The sequence below is a fragment of the Poromitra crassiceps genome, assembly GCF_964638095.1.
Source record: "Poromitra crassiceps genome assembly, chromosome: 17".
Taxonomy (NCBI): Eukaryota; Metazoa; Chordata; class Actinopteri; order Beryciformes; family Melamphaidae; genus Poromitra; species Poromitra crassiceps.
The window spans coordinates 20,727,846-20,752,150 of NC_139635.1; the positions used below are offsets into that span (position 1 = coordinate 20,727,846).

The 24,305-nt window shown below is 42.0% G+C and overlaps 1 pseudogene across 1 annotated transcript; it reads left to right on the forward strand.

Annotated features, from left to right (window-relative positions):
* The first annotated feature begins 7,185 nt into the window (after positions 1–7,185).
* Positions 7,186–21,161, forward strand: LOC310792245 (junctophilin-1 pseudogene; annotated as a pseudogene). The gene is made up of 2 exons: positions 7,186–7,564; positions 21,106–21,161. The product of its transcript is annotated as a junctophilin-1 pseudogene (transcript).
* Positions 21,162–24,305: the final 3,144 nt, after the last annotated feature.

Sequence of the window (24,305 nt, forward strand, 5' to 3'; positions counted from 1 at the left end):
TGAATAAAAACACTTCGAGTGTAAACAGTTAGCTGAGGTTGTTGTATTTATTGCTAGAAACCCAAAGGAGACACAGCCACAGGCCTTACCACATCCCAACTCAAAGATGAAAATACCAAAACATGAGTAGCCTATTTGGCAGTGGTTTTTGTAGGGAGATACCTAGCGGATTTCCAAAAAGCCATTTGAAAAACCATTTGAAAAAGCCAGATAATCTGAAATGTTGATTTTGTACAAAAACGGCTATAACTTCCGCTTTGTTGATCTGATCCGAAAAAAAGACGACATGGTTCGATGCGCAAGAATCAGACGATTAATTTGGTATGTAGCATGAACAGCATTGTTCAGAATTAACCACCTAATTCATCACATTAATGACAGATGAACAGCAAAATCTAAAACGTAACGCCCGTGATACGGTGCAATGTAAAGGAACAATGATCCACATCATATACTGCATTTAACATGTGCCTTGTGAATGTTGAATCTACCACCTGACCGGAAATACGGCTCAAAGTAAAGCAATGAACTACATTTCCCAGCATGCTTGGCGCTGTTCTCTGGGTGATGACGTCACCTTCAGCATTTACCAGGAAATGCAAGCCACGGTGTTTTGATATGAAACTCGTGTGAAAAGTTTGGAATACCTTGCTTCTGCATGAGGGAACTTTGCATCTGGCAATCCTGGATTAGACAAGCAAGGAGTTTGAAGGACTGCTACTGCCGACTGGATTTTCAGTGACCAGGAGGAATCTCCCTGCTTTAGTGCCGAGTGAAATCTGAAATGCAGCAACCACGTCGGGACAAGAGAGGCATATCATTGAATCATGCATCGTCCGAGAATTAAAGTGGCTACAACATTAACAACAGCGCGACCAGCAACGCTTGATAACGTCATTTGCAGACTGCAACGATTTAGCAGGTAAGCCTGCCCTTCAGCATGACAACATTTTAGCAAAGCTGAACTGAGCAGAATACATTGCCTTGATATGAACAGCGGTGTGAAGCAACATAGGCTAGTAGTATTGACTACAGGATCCAACAGATCCTCAGAATCGCTCATGGTGAGTTGAACCAATGCAAAATACGCCGACAGCCAAATATATGTAGCGAGCAATCGCCATACAACCTGCTTTTGATGTAGAAGCAGAGAACACGGGGATGAATAAAAAGTTCTGCAGAGAACCACCAACACCAGTAATTTGCAATGTGTCAAGCGAGCAATCGCCATACAACCTGATTTTGATGCTGAAGCAGAAAACACAGGAATTAATCAAAAGTTCTGCAGAGAACCACCAAACACCAGTAATTTGCAGTAAATGTCAGCTAGCATGTGTGTCAGCCAGCAGGATGAGAGAGACTGAATGAGACACAGAAAAGCATATTTATGCACACAGCAACCATGTGATAGGCTGCCTAAAGGGGAGTGCCACAATGTGATAGGCTAAAAGTGCAGGTGAGCAAAGGTGTATGAGGTGATGTGTTGCTATGCTATTGGCTTAGGGGAAACTAGGAGGCAACCACTGATTATTCAATTATCACCAGGAAGCTGACAGGTTAACAGGTGAGCAAGCAGGAGAAGTGCAGTGACTGTGGAACCGGTGAAGATCAAGATCGTCCTGTCTGAACCTTCGTTATTAACTCCACTTCAAAGAGGTGGGTAAACTGCATTTACTTGCATTTACTCTACACATGCCCCTATAGGCCCGTATTGATAAACCTTACCACTAGAGGACTCCTAAATCACTAAAAGTTCCTATAAGAGTTTCCTCTAACCTATTCACAAAGCTGCTGAGAGCAACTTTGACTATAAGGAACGAGAAGAACTCTTAAAGGGATAGTTCGGTTTGTTTGAAGTTGGGTCCTATCAGCTAGTCACATACACTAACGTAATTAGGTACAGTGTTCTGGACGCTGAGCGCAGTGTCTAATGAGATCCGGCACCCAGAGGAGCAGCCTCGCGCAGCCTCACCAGCTTTTTCTCTCTAAGTACTGGGGGTCAACAACTAAAACTATAACTGTAATTTAGCCACCTAAAACAACGCCCACCTAAACAAATCGATATCCGTGTACATGCACGCTCTATTTTGACAATTTTCAGCGCTTTACTTTTCCGCAAAACAGCAGTTTCATTCGGCACTGCTTTTTCTCCAAACCGTACAACTACCGTGTTCCTCCGCTAAAAGCCAGGTCAGAGCCGCAGCACTGGATTACTCCGCAGTTATTTGGGGGTAGGCTATTTTATTTCTCCCGGTTTGAAGACACAACAAATAGAATACACGGACGAAAATATGAGTGATTTTGATAGCGAGGATGATATGCCATTCACCTTGGTGACAAGAGGATACAATTATGAACCAGAGAGAATACAGAAGAGGAACTTTTGCAGAGAGTGAACAGGCAGAGAGATGCGCCTGCTGTCTAAATGCCTGGGTGCCCTGGCTGCAAACCTTATTCACCATTCCCAGGATAAATTGTGGAAAACGACCCAGACCAGAGAGGCCAGGTGACTTGTTGTCTCTAAAGTAAGTCAGTGTTTTATCTCTCTTCTTCCTGTTTTGTAAACCGCGGCTCTGTGCTCTGTGCTGGCTTTAGCGGAGGAATACGGTGGTTGTACGGCTGGGAGAAAAAGCAGTGCCGAATGAAACTGCTGTTTTGCGGAAAAGTAAAGCGCTGAAAATTGTCAAAATAGAGCGTGCATGTACACAGATATCGATTTGTTTAGGTGGGCGTTGTTTTAGGTGTTTTAGGTGGCTAAATTACGTTTTAGTTGTTGACCCCCAGTACTGAGAGAGAAAAAGCTGGTGAGGCTGCGCGAGGCTGCTCCTCTGGGTGCCGGATCTCGTTAGACACTGCGCTCAGCGTCCAGAACACTGTACCTAATTACGTTAGTGTATGTGACTAGCTGATAGGACCCAACTTCAAACAAACCGAACTATCCCTTTAAGATAAGAAAAAGGGCGGGGTTGACCATGTTGATATGGATGATGTCATGCTTTATGAAACTGTGATTGGCGGTCTTGGGCTGTCTTGGATTTCTGTCAGTGAAGCCATCATAGAAGTACTATAGTAGGCAATAAGGTTATTATAGTTAACTACCTAGAACTAGGTGTGGAAAAAAAACATTTTGGTCTAATGCTCTGTGTGCTCGCGTAATAATTACAATATTTCAATATTACAATACTTTGTTTGCCTGGCCTTAATGTAATAATTTTTGAGTAGCCTAATTAAGTTTCCATTTTATCTTAGGCAGTGTTAACTTTAGCAAGTGCACTTAATGTGTCCTATTACAGACAGGTGCGATTCAAACACTGAAATCTATATACTTTTTATAAATTTGATTAATGTAATTCAATTATTATCTTTATTGAACTTCCCTATATCTCCTCCCCATTACCACCGTGAGTTGTCTCTGCATGGCAGATAGAGAGCAGTGTCAAGTTGTTAGAGCTAGAAGAGAAATACCGGAAACGAAGTTAATCTGCCTTCAAAATGAAAGCATATATTTTGGCACTGTTATATGAACAGGACGCTTTTTTATACAGAAGCCCTAGTCTTCTAGCCTGACTCCACCAGACGGGGGCGGCATTGTTCCACAAATTCACAATCCACCTCAGTCTGGCCCTGGCCTCAGAGATGCATTCAAACCGGCCGCCACACAGGCGCACCAATCAGCGTGAGCTAGGGGCGGGCTGTGGCGAGACCGGGTGTGACGCCACCGAGAGGCGCCTCTGCGTTTGTAGTTCTTTCACTATTCAACATGGCGGCGGCTACCGAGGCTAGCTCCAGTGTGCTAGTCAAACATTCTATTCAAAACAATAAGCTAACATAAACGTTAAACACTTGATCTTACAGTGAGTACGAAACCGTAACTGTATTGCTGTAATGTTATCAACTATGAACGTTAGTAAACAAGACATTGTTGTAGAATTTGGGGAGATAGCCTTCAGACCGCTAGGCTGGGATAACTTATTAGCTGTAAGGCTGTAATGGCTAACGGCTAGCCATTCACGCAAGTCACACAAACACAAAGCCCTTCTCACTCTCACCACAGCCCAGTAAACATGCAATCTGTTAAACCATAATTTTTGTTCCAAATCGAAATAAATCATAACGTTAATCAAAATGCCACTGAATTATTAGCTAATCAACACAGAACTGCAAAGATCAGTGTGATGTATTGTCCCTTTACTGCTAGCTGAAGTGTATTCTGCTGATTGGAATGTTGGCTGCTGTTTAATAAACCACGTTAACTCACGTTGGTGTCCGAGTGACATATTATGTTATACAGGCGAGATTAAAGATCTCAGGATACAATACAACAATCAGTTTATCTGATATTTTCCCCCGCTTGCATAAATTATACTGTGAAGTGTGAATATAGCTCTAGCATATAGTAGTCCTATATGTCTGATATTTTGGAGCTGTTATTCGAGAAATTGGTTTATCGATAGAACATACCGGTAGCTTAAGATTTTGCACTTGTACTTTAGATAGGGGGTAAACAAACGTCATGGGAGCCAATACTAGGAATACGGTATATCAACAAGGAACCATTCTTAAAGTTAGAGATTATATCCAAATACATGCTGCATGGTGTAACCAGGGTGTTTTTCCTCTTCTCTGTTGACGTCCTCTGGGCTCCAGGCAGCTCCCTTTCGCAGATTCATCTGACAACATCTTTATGCATTTACATCGTCTTATCATTTGACCCAATCGTGCCTCAAGACCAGCAGATTATGTAACAACACCACACACGGCCGTCATTTCTCCGTTTAGTTTATTATTACAAAAGTAAGCAAATAACATTCTCCAGTCATGCGTAAATATCTACCATTCCACTGACACATATGTTAAAATTCACCAGTTAAATAGTAGCGTTAAATCATTATATTGTATCAAAGCATTTGGTTGTTGCCATGATCATAAAGGCTAGAGAGCGCTGCGTCTCCATGACGTTAGCCGTCCAGGGTGCGTGCCACTCGGTGTCATATCGTGTCATCAGTTCCCTGAAGAAACGAACAACGATATGTGTTATGAATGAATCGCTGTTAACGTTAACATTAATCATCAATCATCAGACGTAGCACCCCAACCTCCAAATGTTGCTATCGTTAGCGTAACATCAGTTAATCCAATCAGTTACATTTAACGTGCAAAATGGCCTACCTGCACTTCATCCTCAGTCAGACATCTGCAGTAATTCTTCTTTCTTTTGGCAAATTGAATAGTCAATGGTTGCACCCAATATTCACCTTACAAAAACAGCAAAAAATCTGCGACCTCCATGCTAACTATTAGCAATTGTAGTCCTAGCTGATCAGGCGCTGCTACGTCATGAAGGGAAGTCGATCTGATTGGTTGGCGCTGGCAAGCCCAGACAGTGACAGACAGACGGTCCATCCAATCACCTGCCTAGTAGCTTGAAAAAAGTGACCGCCCTCTTCAGCAATGTAGCTTGGCCGAATCCAGATGGATGTTGTTTGTGAAACAGATATTTGAAGCAAACTCATCGATCTGGCAGCGTCAGGTTACTAGTCTTCAGCTCTTAGCAACACATTTTCTCTGTAAATAACATTTACATATTATTTATAACATCTGTTTATTTTTGTTAAAATGTTTGTTAACTTTTGGTAACTGTAGTTCATTTTGCCATCTTTGTAGCTATACTTGTCAGACTACCTAGCACTTTGCCTTGCTAACTTTGTACTTTGCCACAGTATATATATATAAAGTATATATAAAGTATATATATATATAAGCCAGGCTGTATGTGTGTGTGTGTGTGTGTGTGTGTGTGTGTGTGTGTGCGTGTGTGTGTGTGTGTGCGCGTGCATCTGTGTGTGTGTGTGTGTGCGTTTGCGTGTGTGAGTGCGTGCATGTGTGTGTGTGTGTGTGTGTGTGTGTCTATCTATCTATCTATCTAACTATCTATCGATCTATCTATCTATCTATATAAAAGGGAGCTGGGGCTCTGTCTGTCTGTCCCACTGATGACATCTTCAGTGATCTCATAAATTCACTTACACACACACACACACACACACACACACACACACACACACACACACACACACACACACACACACAAGAGACAGACACATGCATGCACGCACGCGCGCGCACACAAACGCACACACACACAGTCCCAGTGATGATGTCATCAGTGATGTCATAAATTGTGACATCATCAGCGATCTCATAAGTGTCCCACTGATTATGTTATCAGTGATGTCATAAATTGTGACATCATCAGCGATCTCATAAGTGTCCCACTGATTATGTCATCAGTGATGTCAGAAGAGCAGTATCAAGTCCCAGGGGCAAACACTGAAAGAAGTGGGATTGTGGCTTCAGAAACCCTCGCCCCCCCCCCCCCACACACACACACACACACACATAGCCTACATACAGCCTATGTATGTGTGTATGAAACATCGACATATAGCTCAGTGGTATGAACATACATTTAGAAAGCATTTTGTGTCTGTCTGTCCAACTTATAAAGACTAAGAAATGTGCTCATTCAGTTCGTATGTTACAATTATAGGCTATAGCCTATTTTTAAGACATTTTATTTTATTGTCTACCTCATGTTAAATTCTTATTTTCATTGTATTTTTTATTGTATTTCGGTAGGTCCTGCTGAGATGTTTAATGTACCGTCCTAGTGAGAGTGCAGTCATAGCTGTGCCTGTTATGTTATTTTTATTTCATTATGATGGCTAAATGTTTTCAGTTTGTGTCTCCATAGTCTCGGCTCCCAGACGTTTGGTGAGCTGCGCCACCAAACGTGAAACGGATTAAGACTGAGGGCTGAGTCTAGTGTCTCCATGTCACCAAGTGCTGGACATTTTAATTTGAAAATCCAAACCGGAAGAACACATTTGTTTTTTATCGCAGCTAGCTTGGCTGGTATTGGCAGAGGGAGATGGGAGCGGGGGCGAGTCTGCCAGCACACAATCAGTGGAGCGACTCTGGCAACCGTGGCGGCCGCCTCTCACCCTCCCACGTTCCGCTTATTTTTAACCGCCAGCCCAGCGCCGATGCAACCAGCGGCCATCACTCATCACCCCGTCGGTCCGTTAGGGCTTTCCCTGTAACGTTACCTCTGAAGACATCTCGTTCACTCTGGACTTCCAAACAAACCACCGACATAGTCTACTTTTCACCCTCCGTTTCTGAATGACGGGCGGCCGGTTCGACTTTGACGATGGCGGCACGTACTGCGGAGGCTGGGAGGACGGCAAAGCCCACGGCCACGGCCTCTGCACCGGGCCCAAGGGCCAGGGCGAGTATGCGGGCTCCTGGTCCAATGGCTTCGAGGGGGTGGGCGTGTACACCAGGCCCAGCGGGAACGTGTACCACGGCTACTGGGCGCAGGGGAAGCGCCACGGGCTCGGCGTGGAGACCAAGGGGAGGTGGATTTACCGCGGGGAGTGGACCCACGGCTTCAAGGGCCGCTACGGAGTGAGGCAGAGCCAGAGCACCCCGGCCAGGTACGAGGGCACCTGGAGCAACGGGCTGCAGGACGGCTACGGTGTCGAGACCTACGGCGATGGAGGTGAGAGAGGGAGGGAGAGGCTGATTATTTATTTATTTATTTATTTATTTATTTATTTATTTATTTATTTATTTATTTATATATATATATATTTATTTATCTGTTTATTTATTTAGTTGTTTATTTAACTGTTTATTTATTTCGGTTTTTTTCATTCAGCGGTTCCCAACCTTTTCCGACTCATTGCTCACTTGAAAATGTCAGAAATGTCGGTGGACCACATCACATCTGACCTAACGATAAAAGGAGCTGTCCATCAGCACCACACAGAAATCACAAACTAAATGTGAGGGGCTGTCTGAGTTTAATTAACGGATTGCACATTAAATAACTTATTCAACAATGGAGAAAGGCATTCTCATACATAGGCTAATAATAATAGCTAGCAATGCACAGGTTAAATAGGCACAAAACAACTGTGCCTTTTTGGTTTACCAGAAATGATAGTGGTGGTTTCCAGGACTTTCCAGAAGGTTTCCAGGATTTCACAAGCTGCCCTTGACCTTCCCCGGATCATAATAACCCACTGCCATGCAGATTTTCAGCCCAATTCCGACCTGGGGTAGACATGAGGTGGTTTCAGTTGGTTTCCACGACTTTCCAGGTGGTTCTAGGACTTTCAAACCTCCCCATGACCTTCCCCGGATCATAACCCACCGTCATGCAAATGTTTAGCCCCCAAAACTTCAATGACAACAAAGTATGAACATGCAGAATTATGTTTGTGTGTCACACATTTACATTCTAGCCATGCCATTGACTAGATTGTAAACAATTTAAACATTTTATATATTGTAATATCATTTCAATAGCGACATTGTGATGGGAAAGCCGTCTCATTTGTGATTACGACTGCAGAATACGATCTAACTCATCAGGACACATTTATGCCCCCTGATAAGTTACAGCATGGGCGATAATTCAATATGATCATTTATCATCTTTCAGTGGAATCATTATTGTGATGATACTGTATTGTGATTTTGGGATATCGTGACACAATTTTTTCTAAAACATAATGTTTTTAAGGAATATTATATATTTTGTTTGACATCACACCTAACATTCACATTCGGTTCAACTGGATTTAACGAGATTTTGTATATGTGAGCCATATCGTGATATTGATACAGAAAAATAAATCTTTGTGATTAACGTGATATTGATTTCAACCATATCGTCCAGCCCTACGATACGTATCGTCACATTTTTGTATTGTGAAATATTGGATTTCAGCATATATAGACCCATCCCTAATAAACAATCATGCTAGTAAAGTAACTGATTGATTGATTTAAAACATTGGTTCTGGCCGCTCTGCCTGGTGGTCCACCAGAGCATTGTTTTGTTTTTGTTTTTTACAGACAACAGTTTCTGAGGAGTAGGCTTTGGCCATTTTCCGGAAATATCACAATATTAGGGAAATATCACAATTTTGACAATTGGGTTCAATTTGAAAGCCCAAGTGAAGTTTCTGGTATCATATGAAACTAGAAGACCTACAGTAAGGCATCAACTGGTAGCAACCATGTCTTGCTAGCTTGTCAGGAAGGTGGCTAAATAACGCTCCAAATTTAGGCTAAAGTGTGGTGGTGGTGGGGGGGGGACTTTTCAAAGGGGTCCTCTTTTTCACAGCCTAATGTTGGCAGGTGTGTGTGTGTGTGTGTGTGTGTGTGTGTGTGTGTGTGTGTGTGTGTGTGTGTGTGTGTGTGTGTGTGTGTGTGTGTTTTGAAGCAGTAGCCCCATGATGTTACTTAGCCTTTCTGATGCTATTGGAATCAGCACATTTTATTTCATGAAGGGGGAGGGGGGTACATACTAGTCGTACTTGGTCTGAAAAGTTTGGGAACCCCTGATTTTAAAGAGACAGCAAACAGCAACAATTGTCTGGTAGAAGTTTAGGGTTGGAGAGTTTGTTTGTGAATGTTTGGCAGCCAATCAAAAATGACAAGCAAAGGAAATGTCAGTATTATCAAGGGGCATACAGTAAACCTAGACAGTGCAGGCAGTGCGGTCGCACTGGGGTTGTCCTGTTGTCAGTTGTCCTGGTCTCAAATATATCATTGTCAGCACTTATGGAGAAATGTGTTTTTACAATACCACACGTTTGAGAAAGAAGGCATTTGAAGATACAAACGTGGGTCTTTAACTTTGAAATGATCTAAAACAGAGGTTTTCAAAGTGGGAGGCGGGCCTCCCCAGGGTGGCTCCAAACCGTTTCAGGGGAGGCTCAGTGAATGGAAGTGAACAAATATTACATTAATTATCAAAAGGAGATCACATAGAAGAGCCTAGTGTAGAGCCATATAAAATCAGTTTTATTTTTTTTCCAAATTCCGTTTTATTTTTTCCCAAATTCCGTTTTTTCAGTTTTAATTTTTCTGAATTCTGTGTTTTGCTTTTTATGCTAATTTTACCATCAGAAATAGTGTCTAATAAGTGGGGATGAATAAATGTCCACAATTTAATAAGATATAACTGTCAATGTACACAACAATGTGTAAATTGTTTTGTCCGAGGGCAGAGGGGAGGCTCGCAGTGTCAGACTTTGAAAACCCCTGCTCTAAAATGATGCAGTAAACATGCTTTATTTTCAGTTAGCACGCAGTCAGTGGTTGTCCTGAGTTCAAATATATCAGGCCTTTGTGGCCTTTTGGAGATGGCTTGGGCCTCTTTTTTTGGTGGGGGGTGGGGGGGGGGGGGTAAAAACCTCTTTTGGGGGGGCGCCAATATTTCCTCTGTTCTAGTATCTATTAAACAGCTCATTTCAGTCCATAGATAATATATCACTATTTTTATACAAAAAACAAAAAAACATCTGCACTCCAATTACTTTTTTCCCATAATTGACCAATTCTATGCCATTATTTTGAAGGCACATTTTTGTATTGCTCATGTTAATCCTGGCACAGTTCATTCAAGCACAGCCATGCTATGAAGAAAGCTTCAGGGAAATATTCATCAAGTTTGACAATTATCTCTTCCTTTTTTTTCCCTTGTCTTTTCTCTCCCTCCCCTCCTTGTTTGTCTTCTTTTTTTATCCTCCTTCTCACACAGTCATATTCTTCATCTTTATTCTTAAGCAGTAGTACTAGTAGTAGCAGTCACAGCAGTAACAGTAGCTGTAGTAGCAGTAGTAGTATTTAGTGATAGAAGTAGAAGAAGCAGTAATCATGACTGAAAATAGAAACCATGGAATAGGGTTGGGCAGTAATAACGTGCAACGTATCCCAAGGTAAAATAGCAACAGTGTCCATTTCATGACCATCATTATGGTCATAAAAAAACAATATCAGACCTCCTTATCAATCCTGAGTCTAACATGTGGTATGTGGAGGTTTCATTGAGCCATAATGATATAAACCAACATACATTATAGGGATGGGCATTTCTAGCAAAAACACTTTTCGAAAATTTGCTGGGCCAAAGTCGACTTCTCGTCAAAATTCGCCCACCCCTAAAAATAAATAAATAATGCGAGTCAAAATTTGACTTGCATTATTTATTTATTTATTTATTTATGTATGTATTTATTTATTTATTTATTTATTTATTTATTTATTTATTTATGTATTTATGTATTTATGTATTTATTTATTTATTTATTTATTTATTTATTTATTTATGTTACATGGTCTCCCCTGATTCTCTTGCTTTGACCAAGTAAAACAAGTTTTTATAAGCATTTTATGCAAGGTCTATGGAGAAATGAATGGCGGATGAAATCCCATGAAGAGGCAGAGGGGGTGACTTTAGCACTCCATTGTTATTAACACTTTGGGTGCCACGGCCCTTGGGCAAAAGGTTGCTGTACTGTGCCACATAGGCCGCAATGCATTTTAATATAGCCATATCATTTTTTGTGTTCCTCTTATATGGACAACCAATAGCCTCAATGAAACTTTGAACCCTTCTGTTTCATTTAAAAAAAAAAATGTGTTTATAAACCGTTCCTTTTTGGAAATACACCGCTCTGAAAAAGAGTGTTTTAGACCGAAAACAGCATGCTGAAATTAGTTTCTGAGATAATCACAACTACACACACACACACACACAGACAGACAGACACACACACACACCGACACCAACACAGACACTTATTTTTTTTGGGTTTTTTTTGTTTTTGTTTTTCACAATCACACTACTAACTAATAACTCAAGCTAATCTACTGCTAACGCTAACTAACACACGCGATCTCCCACACACACACACACACACACACACACACACACACACACACACACACACACACACAAACCACTCACCAAACACGCCAAACACTCAAATCTACTCACCACACAATCTCACAAACTGATCTAAATGTAATCTATCGCTAATGACTATGCTAAATACTCGCTATGCTATCGATATGCTCAAGAGGAAATAGTCGGACAAGAGGAAGGGAAGGCAAGGAAGGAATGGCGATTGTCGCGCTCTCAAGAAGAAAGGCAGCGCCCTGAAGCAGAAAGGGGGGGGGCAGCACTCCATCGCGTCAAGATTGCGCTGATTTACGCATCCGATTCTTGTAGAGATTCATGTTGAATACTTGCCCAAGGTCCTAAACTATCTAAAAATAGAATAAAAGCAATTTCGAAAAAAAGACGCCAAATGGCGTCTATGGCACCCAAGCGAGATTAATAAAAAGACGCCATATGGCGTCCATGGCACCCAAGGTGTTAAGCAGCCAGACTTGAGCCTATGTTAGCCTTGTTAGCGTAGCTTCCTGAACGATGCCGAGATGGCCCAGGGGACAATAGACAGACTATCAGCTTTTCTTCATGCAGTAACAAGCCTTGAAACCTTTTCCTTGTGGCTGAGTGTTGCTGTAATATAGACAGTTTAACACCATTTCTACTACATTTCTAGCGTTTCTACCAAGGAGCTGCTGGGTGCTGCTGTCAGCTGAGCCCAGAGGCATTCTGCTCCACTCCTCCAGTTTGAGTAACAAACCACAACACTGCCATACAATGCCATATAGACCCTTCTCACGGGGGCCATTTTGTGTTGAAAAGGCAGGGTTAACACAGGTGCAAGCAAAACACTAATGAGCGTTTCCAACTTCCATGATTGGAATGTGGAAACCCTCATTAGTGTTTTGCTTGCATCTGTGTTTATTCTGCCTTTTCCACACAAATGGCCCCCGTGAAAAGGGTCTATTCCTTCAACGTTTTGTTTGATGTACTATGTAACTTTTTAACATTAGTCACCTCATGTTATCAGGCTCTAACTAGCTAACATTAGCTCCACAGAAGATTGTTTTGGCGCACATGTATCCGGTAAACTGTTTGCGGTTCCTTGGTTTACGTCCCCATGTGGAGAAGCGGTGGAAACAGGGCCCGAAATTAGAGCCCGCCACCCGCCATTGGCGGGCATATTTTAGCTTTGGCGAGTGACATAAAAGGGCTGTCCGCCACGTGGCGGGTAACAAAATAGTCATGTAAAATAATTAAAACTGCGGTGTGTTTTGGTCTTACGACAGTCGCCTTTATTGCAGCCCCCTCTCCTTGCTCCTAGGGCTTGTTTTGGCTTGTTTACTGACGTCACATCCGCTACTCTTCTGTGCTGACTGGCCGTGGCCATCTGCAGCGAGCTACCGTTACGCCGGTCCGTCTGCTAGCTAAGCTAAGGTTAGCTTGATTTAACGTTAAATAGGTTACAATGTGGAACCATATCGAGGGAGTAAGCCGGCCGCTAAAAAGAAAACCCACCGCGGCTTTCTCCGACGAAAATGATGAAGCGGCAGCGAGAGCCCAACAAAAGAAAGTTTCAAGAGGAGTGGAAGTTTGGCGATAGCGGTGTTTCAAGAGACTGGCTACAGTATGATGCTGGGGCTGTAGTGATGAATTGTTCCGTGTGCCGCAATTATGCCAAAAAGAAAAATAGAAACAACACGTTTGTCATCGGTAGTAAATCAATGAAGTTGGAAGCCATTCGTGACCATGAACAGAGCCAGTGTCACATTGGCTGCATGTCTGTGTCCCGGATTCAATCTGAGCCTCTCCTCTCAAGACCCTCTGTGGCTGGCTAGGCTAACAGCCATGTCAGAGCAGACCAGCACGAAAATGAAGATGCTGTTTCGGACTGTACATGCCATTTGAAAGAAGGCAAGACTGGGATGTAGGAGTAGGAGTAGTAGCGGACTTTATGGACGGACGTGACCGGGCAAAGAGGGTGGAGATTGTGGACTCTGATGAACCTTCACATTGTATTATGTTCTGTTAAATCCTGCAAAGAGGAGAAGTAGAGAGACTCAGAGAGAGAGTGAGGAGTTTGAGGAGTTTTATGTTTACAAAACCTTCAAATGTATTTATGTTCTATTAAATCCTGCAAAGAGGAGAAGTAGAGAGAGGATGAGGAGTCTGAGGAGTTTTATGTTTACAAAACCTTCAAATGTACTTCTGTTCTGTTAAATCCTGCAAAGAGGGTAGAGAGTGAGGAGTCTGATTTTTAATATTAGGTTACAACAATTTAAGCTCAAGATTGACTTGACATGTATTGATTAATCAACAATCAATATATTAAAATAATTTGCTTCAAATTGTACTCTTATTACCTCTTATTTAAGTGTGTATTCTTCAATGTAATACCTTATCTACTTGAAATGTACAGAATTTTTTTTATATATAATGGATATATGTGACACAAAAATGTTTTTTTTTTTTTGGCCGGTAAGAAATATGCTTGGCGGGTAGATTTTTTCCATCTACCCGCCACTGGCCGGTGGGTCAAAAAGTTAATTTCCGGCCCTGGGTGGAAATGGGTCCAGACTACTTTTGACTATCTTGTCTCCTCCCTCACTGTTCAAAAGCAGCACTCCCCCCTCCCATTCCTGAAAACGTTCTCATGGCGGAATCGATGACGCGAGCAAGTAAACTAGTTAAACTAGTAAACTCTCTACGTGCCTCTTCACTTGTCATTGTGGGACATGTAACCTTCAGCCGGAGAAATATCTAACTGACGACTCCTCCGTGGGCATGGTAGCTTAGCTATTTGCCTTTAAGCAGGGTGATTTGCAGTGTTTGTCTGTCATAGGCAAATTTTGGGTTGGGCCTTGGGGTTTAATTAGCCGACTCTTTAATAATCAGTGCCCTGGACAGTGTGATATTAATGGGCAGTGTTGGGGGTAACGCGTTACATTGTAACGCGTTAGAGTACTCAGATTACTTTTCGGAGGTAACGAGTAACGTAACGCGTTACTTTCTAAATACATGTAATCAGTAACGCGTTAGCTTTTCAAATGAGCAGTGCGTTACTTTTTAAATTGCGTTCTTTCTTTTGCTTCTCTCGTTGTCACAGAGAGAAAAAAATCTCCGCTGCCTCTGTCTGTGATTCTTATCACGTGACGGCAGTGTTTATGTCAGTGTGCGCATGCCCGGGCAAGCTCGTCACTACTACGCAAAATGGCCGCTGCAGAGAAAACAGCGTTTTCCTCCTGGAAGTTTTCCCAATACTTCAAAGTTGTCAACGATAAGGAAAAGAACATAATCGTGAAATGCAACTTGTGCCGAGGAGTTGATAAGACTCTGTCAACTGCGAGGAATTCCACTTCAAATTTGAAGAAACACCTGCAAGCTAAACACAGCGCAATACCTCTGGAGGAAAAAAGACCCGAGGAAGACACCGGGACACCTCCTCCGAAACAGCAAAAGCTAACTTTCAGTATGGTGTCTGTGAAGGAAGTCAACAAGCTTGTAGCTCGGTACGTAGTGGAGGATGCTTTGGTTTGTTCTTTAATGAAACGAATGAATCGTTAATAAAAAGCTGTAAAATGGCTATAGCATCTGTCATTCCTGTTATTACTTATTAAAGCTTGCAGAGTTACAGTTTAACTTTATGGATTGGCTAAGAAATTAAATAAGGTAGAGAATTAATAAATTGCAAGGGACAATATCCAACATGTGCATGGAATCACAAAGGGGTGTTCATGTTTTGTTACGCAAAAGTACTCTAAACTGAAGTACTCTAACGCAGCAGTACTCTTAAAGTACTCTAACGGAGAAGTACTCTGAACTAAAGTACTCTTAAAGTACTCTAACTCGTTACTTTTGTCAGTGGGTAACTAAGTAACGTAACGGGATTACTTTTTCAAGGCAGTAACTAAATAAGTAACGAGTTACTTTTCAAAGTAACTTTCCCCAACACTGTTAATGGGTGACCGGTTATTTGGAGCTGTAACCTTTTCAGCACGTCACAGTGGCCCCCTAGTGGTTTCATACTGTCACCAAATCGCACAGTAATGTGGAAATAAGATCATCATAACTAGACTTGGGCTATTTGTGTGATCAATGGCCTATTAGACCTCACAGCAGCCATTGTCATAGCAGCAGAACAGGTGTAACTAATAACATTAATGATGGTTCCATACAGTAGGATTTCCAATAGACCCTTTTCACGGGGGTCATTTTGTGTCGAAAAGGCAGGGTAAACACAGGTGCAAGCAAAACACTAATGAGGGTTTTCAACTTCCATGATTGTAATTTGGAAACCCTCATTAGTGTTTTGCTTGCACCTGTGTTCATTCTGCCTTTTCGACACAAAATGGCCCCCGTGAAAAGGGTCTATGCCAGAGCTTGGTATTGTGCATACTGGCTCATTGGAACGGCTGAGGAACACCTAAACGAATGGAACCATCATTAACGACACTGGAAACCAAAGATAAATATGTGTTTTGAGTTTGTCACACCACAGAAAAGTTTGTTATTAACCACCCAGTCAAATCTGAACTGAATTGAATGTCGCCAAGTATATAAAACTAGGTTTCAAAATGTGTGTGTGTGTGTGTGTGTGTGTGTGTGTGTGTGTGTGTGTGTGTGTGTGTGTGTGTGTGTGTGTGTGTTTTCTGGTTTTTTTCCCAGGGCGCTGGGCCAGTGGCCCGCCGGTGTCAGCGGATGGAAAAGCTAACACACTCACTCACTCAGTTACTCACTCACTCACTCACTCACTCACTCAGTCATGGACGTTTAGTGAGTTTTGTGGCGAAAGGGGCTGTAGTTAGGGATAGGAAGGTGGAGAATCGGGATTCGAGGAGGTAGGGATCCCAGTTTGGAGAAATGGAGACCGGCCGCGTCGGGCAGAGCTGTCTGCTTAGTGTGAAGTGAGCAATGAGAAAAAAGAAAAGAAAAAAAAACGTAAAAACAAAAATACATAAAATGCTTCCATACTGCTCACCTGGCATAATCCAAGTCTCCACAAGCCCTGAGATGTCAAGTTGACTTGAAAATATATTGTTTACACCCTGTTTTTATAGCTGAAAAATAACCATGTGTAGCTGGAACGTCAGTTCTATTTGTTCTTCCTATCGCTCGAGCATCTTAAAAGCTATCTGTGTAATAGACAGCAATGTGTTATGTTTAATGGTACCCTGTCCAACTTTAAATCACTACAGTGCGGAATTCCACAGGGAAGCTGCCTGGGGCCCCTCTTCTACGCCATATTTACAAATGATTTGCCATGTGTATTAGAAAATACATCTATGATTATTATGTATGCTGATGATACTACAATGTACGCATCAGCAGGCAAGATAGAAGAGCTTAACAAAGTCCTTCAGAGAGAATTGGACCTAGTGTCTATGTGGGTGTCTGAAAACAGGCTGAAGTTAAACATCTCAAAAACCAAGAGTCTAATATTGGGATCCAAGCATGCTTTGAGAAAAGAAGAGAAGCTAAGTATATCTCTAGACGGAACCGTTATTGAGCAAGTTAGAGAGGCAAAGCTATTGGGTGTCACACTTGATGGAACTCTCTCATGGTCAACTCACACCAACAATGTGGTTGCCAAAATGAGCAGAGGTATTTCAATCATCAGAAGGTGTAGTTCTCTTCTAACTGATCTGATACTGAAACAAGTGATACAATCATTAGTTCTCTCCCACCTTGATTACTGTCCAGCTGTCTGGTCTAATGCCTCAAAACAAGAGCTCAATAAGATCCAGCTCACTCAGAACAGAGCGGCACGGCTGGCCCTGAACTGCTCAATGAGAAACAGTGTGGAAGGGATGCATACCAAGCTGTCGTGGTTGAAGGTGGATTGCAGCCTGATCTTGTTTCTTAGGAATATCTATATCTCAAGAGAACCTATCTGTTTGTATTCACAACTAACATGCACTTATGATCGACACAATTATAATACATGCCTGTGGTGAAAATTTCACACTGCCATTACCAAAAACAAATGCAGCGAAGAAAACTGTTATATAGAGCCATGTCACATTGGAACAAATTGCCAGTACATCTAACACAGATTACCAGTAAGATAAGTTTTAAAAAGAAATTGAAAACAGCATTAAGACCAAAAGAAATAAGTTTACATTAAAATATAGATAGGCCTACTGTAATGTACACTAAGGATATGACTGTTTGAGAATTTAATTCCTTTTATTGTATTTTTGTGATTTGATAGTGATACTATGTTAGTGCATTAAATGTATTTTTATATGCGATGTTATGTATGTATGTATGTATTGTTTTGTTGTGTGTGGACCCCAGGAAGACTAGTTGTTGCTGCGGTGATGACTAATGGGGATCCGTAATAAAGATAAAGATAAAGATCTTGCTCCAGATTTAACCTAAAAACAGGGTGGAAATGGCATCTTTTGAAGTCAACATGGCATCTCAGGGCTTGTGGAGACTTCCCAGTTTCCAGTAAAAGAAAGGAATGCTCCATTATTCGCCTATAGAATACTATTGAATGAATGAATGAATGAATGGATCGTCATCATCATCATCATCATCATAATCATCACCATCGACACGTTTACAATGTGAGTGTGCTAGGTCTCCCAGGAAGCTATTTAAAGCTTTTGAAGGTAGCCTGACTTACTTGAGTGAAAGTCTTAACGTAGCCTAGCTGATTTACTATAGGTAGGTCGGCCTACTAAAGTATCAAAAGTAATTTTCTGATATCAATTGTAGCTAACGATTGTAAGTAGGCTACATGTAAATGCTGTTAATAAAAAAGCAAGCAGTCACCGTTGATTCTCATGTTCACGTCCATCTGACACCACCAACATCGACTAACTGAAATAAATGGGTGATAACAGCCTCCTGAACCTACTAGTAGGTTTAGTCGGTCACTACTAGCCCATCTTTTTGGGACTGATGTGCGCTGACAATAATTAACTATAGGCTGATAACAGTCACATCAGGTGGATTCTGACCCTCTTTGGATCCCATCCCAACAAATGAGTCTAAGCTGTGTTACCTAGTTATTCCAGAAGATGGCAGTGCTGGACCACATTGTTTTGAGAATGGTAGCGCTACTTCTCCTACCCACCAGTTGATGAGGAGGACTAGACCGACTGCTGCCTTCAAGGTCTGCTCGGTCTGCTCGTAAACTGTAACTGCTGATAAAACACGTTTGACAGCTTTTGCTGGAAAGTAATTGGAGCCTGTAACAAAAGTAGCTGATGGTATTTTTATTTAATTTTAGAGCTCAATTGCCACTCTTTTTAGAGGGAAAATGTGCACCAAGCATTTAGCCTAGCCTATTTTTTTTCATTAGGGCCAATGAATTATAAAAGCAATACATAACTAAACAAGAGTGGAAACAACAGTTAATTACCAAATTACAATCCCAAACGACAGCCTACAGTAAAGTATCCTACATCACCTTCACCATCAGTTGCTGACATGCAGAGTGATGGGTTTAAAGCAGCAACCTGGTGCATGTTTCAACTATGACAAAAAGCTTGTTCAGGGAACTTTCCTTCACACCCTCTACCAAGGGTTAAATGAAAGAAACAGTCATGTTAAACGTGATCAAACCCTTTCTCTCAGACACACAGGTCAGTGATGACTTCCTCTTAGAACAAACCAGCAAATCTACCAGTGAGGAAGAAGGGAGGTTAAAACGCCTGAGTACAGCTAAAGCCAGACCAGTAACTGTTAGTGCCGCCCAGCATGATGACAGTAACAAACAGACTGACCAGACAGAACAGATCAAACCGACCAAAGTTGACTCTCAGTTACAAGCTAACCGTGCTGCGATCAACGAGCTGGCGGCCTCATTGACCAAGCACGTGGCCCAAATGGTGAAACCCAGAGCCATGTAGATGGAAGAGTCCCGACATCTCCATTCACTCCAATGGACCAGTTTTTTACTCCCAAGAGTTCCAGGAAGTAAGGTCCTGGATTAAGCAGCACTGTCGAGTTGCAGCAAAATACTGTAGACAGTTTGTGTTGTACTCTGAAAGGGTTGTTCATCCCTTTAATCAAATTGTACATTATCAGCTTTATTTTAGCATCCAAAAGTAGCGCGAGACCCATTCCTGGCTGTTCATTGGCTAATGAGTCTCGCATTTTGGTTCTCCGCTGACGCCACTCTCTCTAGAGCAGTGATTCCAAACCAGGGGTACGTGTACAATCCGTGTATGTTGTGTTCTTTCGTTTTTCCGTTTCAAAACCAAATCGGAAAAACCAAATAACGGTTTCGTTTTTTTCTTTTTCCGTTTTGAAACCAAAACGGAAAAACGGAAAATCCAAAAACGAAAAAACAGGAGGGTTTTCTGTTTTAAAACTAAACGGGAAAAGGGGAAAATCAAGATGTGTTTTGTTGTTTTGTTTCTGTGATATTTGGATATTTTTGGAAACCCCCGTGAATGCTGGGAAAACGAGGAGAGGAGAGGAGGATGCGTGACATTTCCGCGGAAGTTTGAGTCTCAGAAAACAGGAAGAGAGGAGTATGGTCTGAAGTTTGCTTGTTACTTTTTGACAACTTATTGCAGTTATGACCGCACTTGAACCTTATCATAACTTGATCCACGAACTGTTTGAAAGTGGACAAACATACTCCGAGATCAGTGCCGCTCTGCAGCGTTTTGGTGCTCCGCGCTGCTCAGGTTAGTAACGTTATTTCGTTATTTTTTATGTTGTTTGTCGTTTTTATGTTGTCCTCTCCATGTGGCCATGCTTTCAAACTTATATCAGCTAAAACAAATGTTTAGGTAACGTTACATTAACGTTAGCTTGCAAGCTAACGTTAGCTTTCAGCTGTTATATTTGAGGCAAACCTGCCGCTCATGTTGTGGTGTTGTACAGTATAACGTAGCGACTAGCTTGTCTGTCTGACCGTCTGCATGTCTCTTTGTCTGTCAATCTGTCTCACTGTCTGTCTACCTGACTGTCAGTCAGCAGATAGACAGTGAGACAGACAGTCAGTAGCCTACATCAGTTAGTGACTAACTGACTTTCTGACTCTGTCTGCACGACTGTCTGTCTCACTGTCTACCTGACTGTCTGTCTACCTGACTGACTGTCTACCTGACTGTCTGTCTCACTGTCTACCTGACTGTATGTCTGTCTGTCTGTCTACCTGACTGACTGTCACTCAGCGTCTCTCTGACTGACTGTGTGTTTCGCCTGTCTACCTCACTGACTGATGTCTGTCTGCCACTGACTGTCTGCCTGACTGTCACACTGGATGTTATGTAATTTAGTGTATAGCTTTCCATTGTTGCTTTGAATTTGACATTAGGCCAGGCATGACAATAGAGGCCTCTTTTAGGTCTGTGACCTCTGACCCCTTTTGTTTTTGCCCATAGTCTTCTGCACGGCGCAGCCACAGTCTTCATCACCAGTGTCAGGCCCAGTCTCCTGAAAGGTTCCGCCTGTGTCATTGGTGTCCGGGCCATCGTCCAGGGTTGCTCCACCCTTCGGCCCAGCCTCCTGGACACCCTCTACACCTGTTGTGCCTGTTCGTCGCTGCCCAGGCCACATCACCTGCTCACTTCCTGCATGGGGCGACTACTTAATTTGAACTATACCTCAACATCCTGGACTCAATCTCCCAGAATCTTTCACACCATCACCTCTCACTCACCTCATTAGTGCCCACGATCAGGATTTGATTACCCCACCTTCATAGCCTGGGTAAACCCAGCCTCCACATGACCTCTATCACCTATCATACTATCAGCACCGAAGAAATGTACACTACAGGCATAGCCTGTGACGTCACGTTGAAGGCTGGGTTTACCCAGGCTACCACCTTCATCCTGCCTTTTATAAATGGTTATACTTGCAACCAGGGTCTAAGCTGATATATTTCATACATCTTTGTACCAGCTAACATCCATGCCTCTACATACATGCAATATTATTAGTCTAAAGTTTAGACTTAGACTACCAACCAGCAAATATCTACAAATAAAAGCTGAGAGGACTATCAGCATATCAACTTCTTGGTTTAACAGTCTACATATAAAATTGTATTTTTTTTTCTTTTACCAAAAAGTCGTTCTACTCTTACAGGCAGGGCTATGTCAAACATGGACCATAGACAAGTAGCTAGTGCCAAGTACTGTAGCTTAAAAAAATGACCAGCAGGTCAATTCACACTCTTACATAAAGGTGGCTATGTGATAGACCAGTGGTTCTGACCCTTTTGCTTTCAAGGACCCCTATGAGGACCACAATGGAATAAGCCTTTGGGCTTTATTGTGTTTTCATCCTCAGCGATTCTTTTATTTTAAATTTCTCTTCTATGTTAGTGTGTTGGCAAGATGTGCCCTTTTTAATCACCAAATAAAACCATACCATAATTTAGTCCCCAAATTAGGGCCACTGACCCATTTGATTGGGGGGGACTCTCACACACAAATCTGAGAACATTGTTATTATGTAATTTTGTCCAGAACTCCATAACTGTCTGCATTGTAGAGAGAGATATGAGGACCGCAATGGAAACAAGCCAGTGCTTGAAATAGCCAGGCTTTATTGTGTTTTTATCCTTGGTGATTGTCTGTACCCTGTATCTTTGTTGACATGTCACCAAAATAAATCAATCAATCAAGATATGACAGATTTGCTGGTGCCTCTGTGTATAATCTAGAGCAGTGGTACTCAGCCTTGCCCTACTCAGGAGACACTGACAAAAACAAAGCTTTGAAAGAGCCACAATCCAAGTCCCTTTCCTCCCATTATTTTATTAGATTTGTATTTATTTATTTTAAGTAGCCGCATGTGGCTCTAGAGCCTCGGGTTGAGTATCACTGATCTAGAGAATGAGTGATATTGTACCAGCCTTAAGCTATACTCTGTATTCCTCCGCTTGCAAGCTATAATATATTCATCTGAGACCAACCTCTGACTCCAGAATCTTTATTCAAGTATTTTACATCATGCAGTGTCAACTTTTGACCATTAAAGCTGTTTGGCATATCATCATGTCTACTAAAATGTACTGACTGCATTTGTAGTCAATTCTAAATACTTGAGGGGAAAGGGTGGGCATTGGACCTTTGTAGACCATATTACAGTAGCTATCATTTAGCACAATTTTATCTGTAGCTGATATCCATCCATACCTTAATTGCCTGGAGAGTTTGGTCTTCACCTGCTTTATTTGTAAAGGATCTTAAGTGTATGATTTGGTGCTGTATAAATACAATTGCCTCACCTATATTTTTTTAATTCAGCAAATCAATAATCAGCTGTGTTCAAAATCAAATTTAGTATCCATTTTGTCTGTTTAAACAATTGACACATATTCAAATAGTATTTGTAATTTACTTTGAACAAACATATCTAATACATGTGGCAATGCATATTTTGAACAAGCATATACATGCGGCAATAATACATATTAGGAAATGTAAACCTTTTAAATAAAAATAAATTAAAAAAGACCAAACTGTCTTGTCTTATCCGAACTCTGCATCATCTATTCAAATTGCTCCTGCCAGAACTACCTTTTGTATAATAATCAATTGACCGATGACCAAAAGGGTGGACAGGGTGGAGTGACCTGACACGGCCTAGAGTGTGTTCTATTGAGTGTGATCAATAGAACACATGAGAAAAAATAGATTAACAGAACCTTTAAAGGAACACTGCAAAGGATGAAGGTGGGGCATAGATTGAGGTGGGGTAATTCAATCCTGATTGTGGGTACTAATGACGTGTGTAACTGGCAATGGTGAGAAGTGATGTGAAAGATTCTCTGAGATTGAGTCCAGGACGTTTAGCTTGGGTTTTTGAACAGCTGCCGCTTCAAATGGTACATTTATTTGAAACAGATACACAAATCACAAGCTGGTCTAGTTAAGTGTCAGTTGATGTATAGTTCAAATTAAGTAGTCGCCCCATGGAGGAAGTGAGCAGGTGATGTGGCCTGGGCAGCGACGAACAGGCAGGTGTAGAGGGTGTCCAGGAGGCTGGGCCGAAGGGTGGAGCAACCCTGGACGATGGCCCCAATGACACAGGTGGAACCTTTCAGGAGACTGGGCCTGACACTGGTGATGAAGACTGTCGCTGGGCCGTGCAGAAGACTATGGGCAAAAACAAAAGGGGTCAGAGGTCACAGACCTAAAAGAGGCCTCTATTGTCATGCCTGGCCTAATGTCAAATTCAAAGCAACAATGGAAAGCTATACACTAAATTACATAACATCCAGTGTGACAGTCAGGCAGACAGTCAGTGGCAGACAGACATCAGTCAGTGAGGTAGACAGGCGAAACACACAGTCAGTCAGAGAGACGCTGAGTGACAGTCAGTCAGGTAGACAGACAGACAGACATACAGTCAGGTAGACAGTGAGACAGACAGTCAGGTAGACAGTCAGTCAGGTAGACAGACAGACAGTCAGGTAGACAGTGAGACAGACAGTCGTGCAGACAGAGTCAGAAAGTCAGTTAGTCACTGACTGATGTAGGCTACTGACTGTCTTTCTCACTGTCTGTCTATCTGCTGACTGACAGTCAGGTAGACAGACAGTGAGACAGATTGACAGACAAAGAGACAT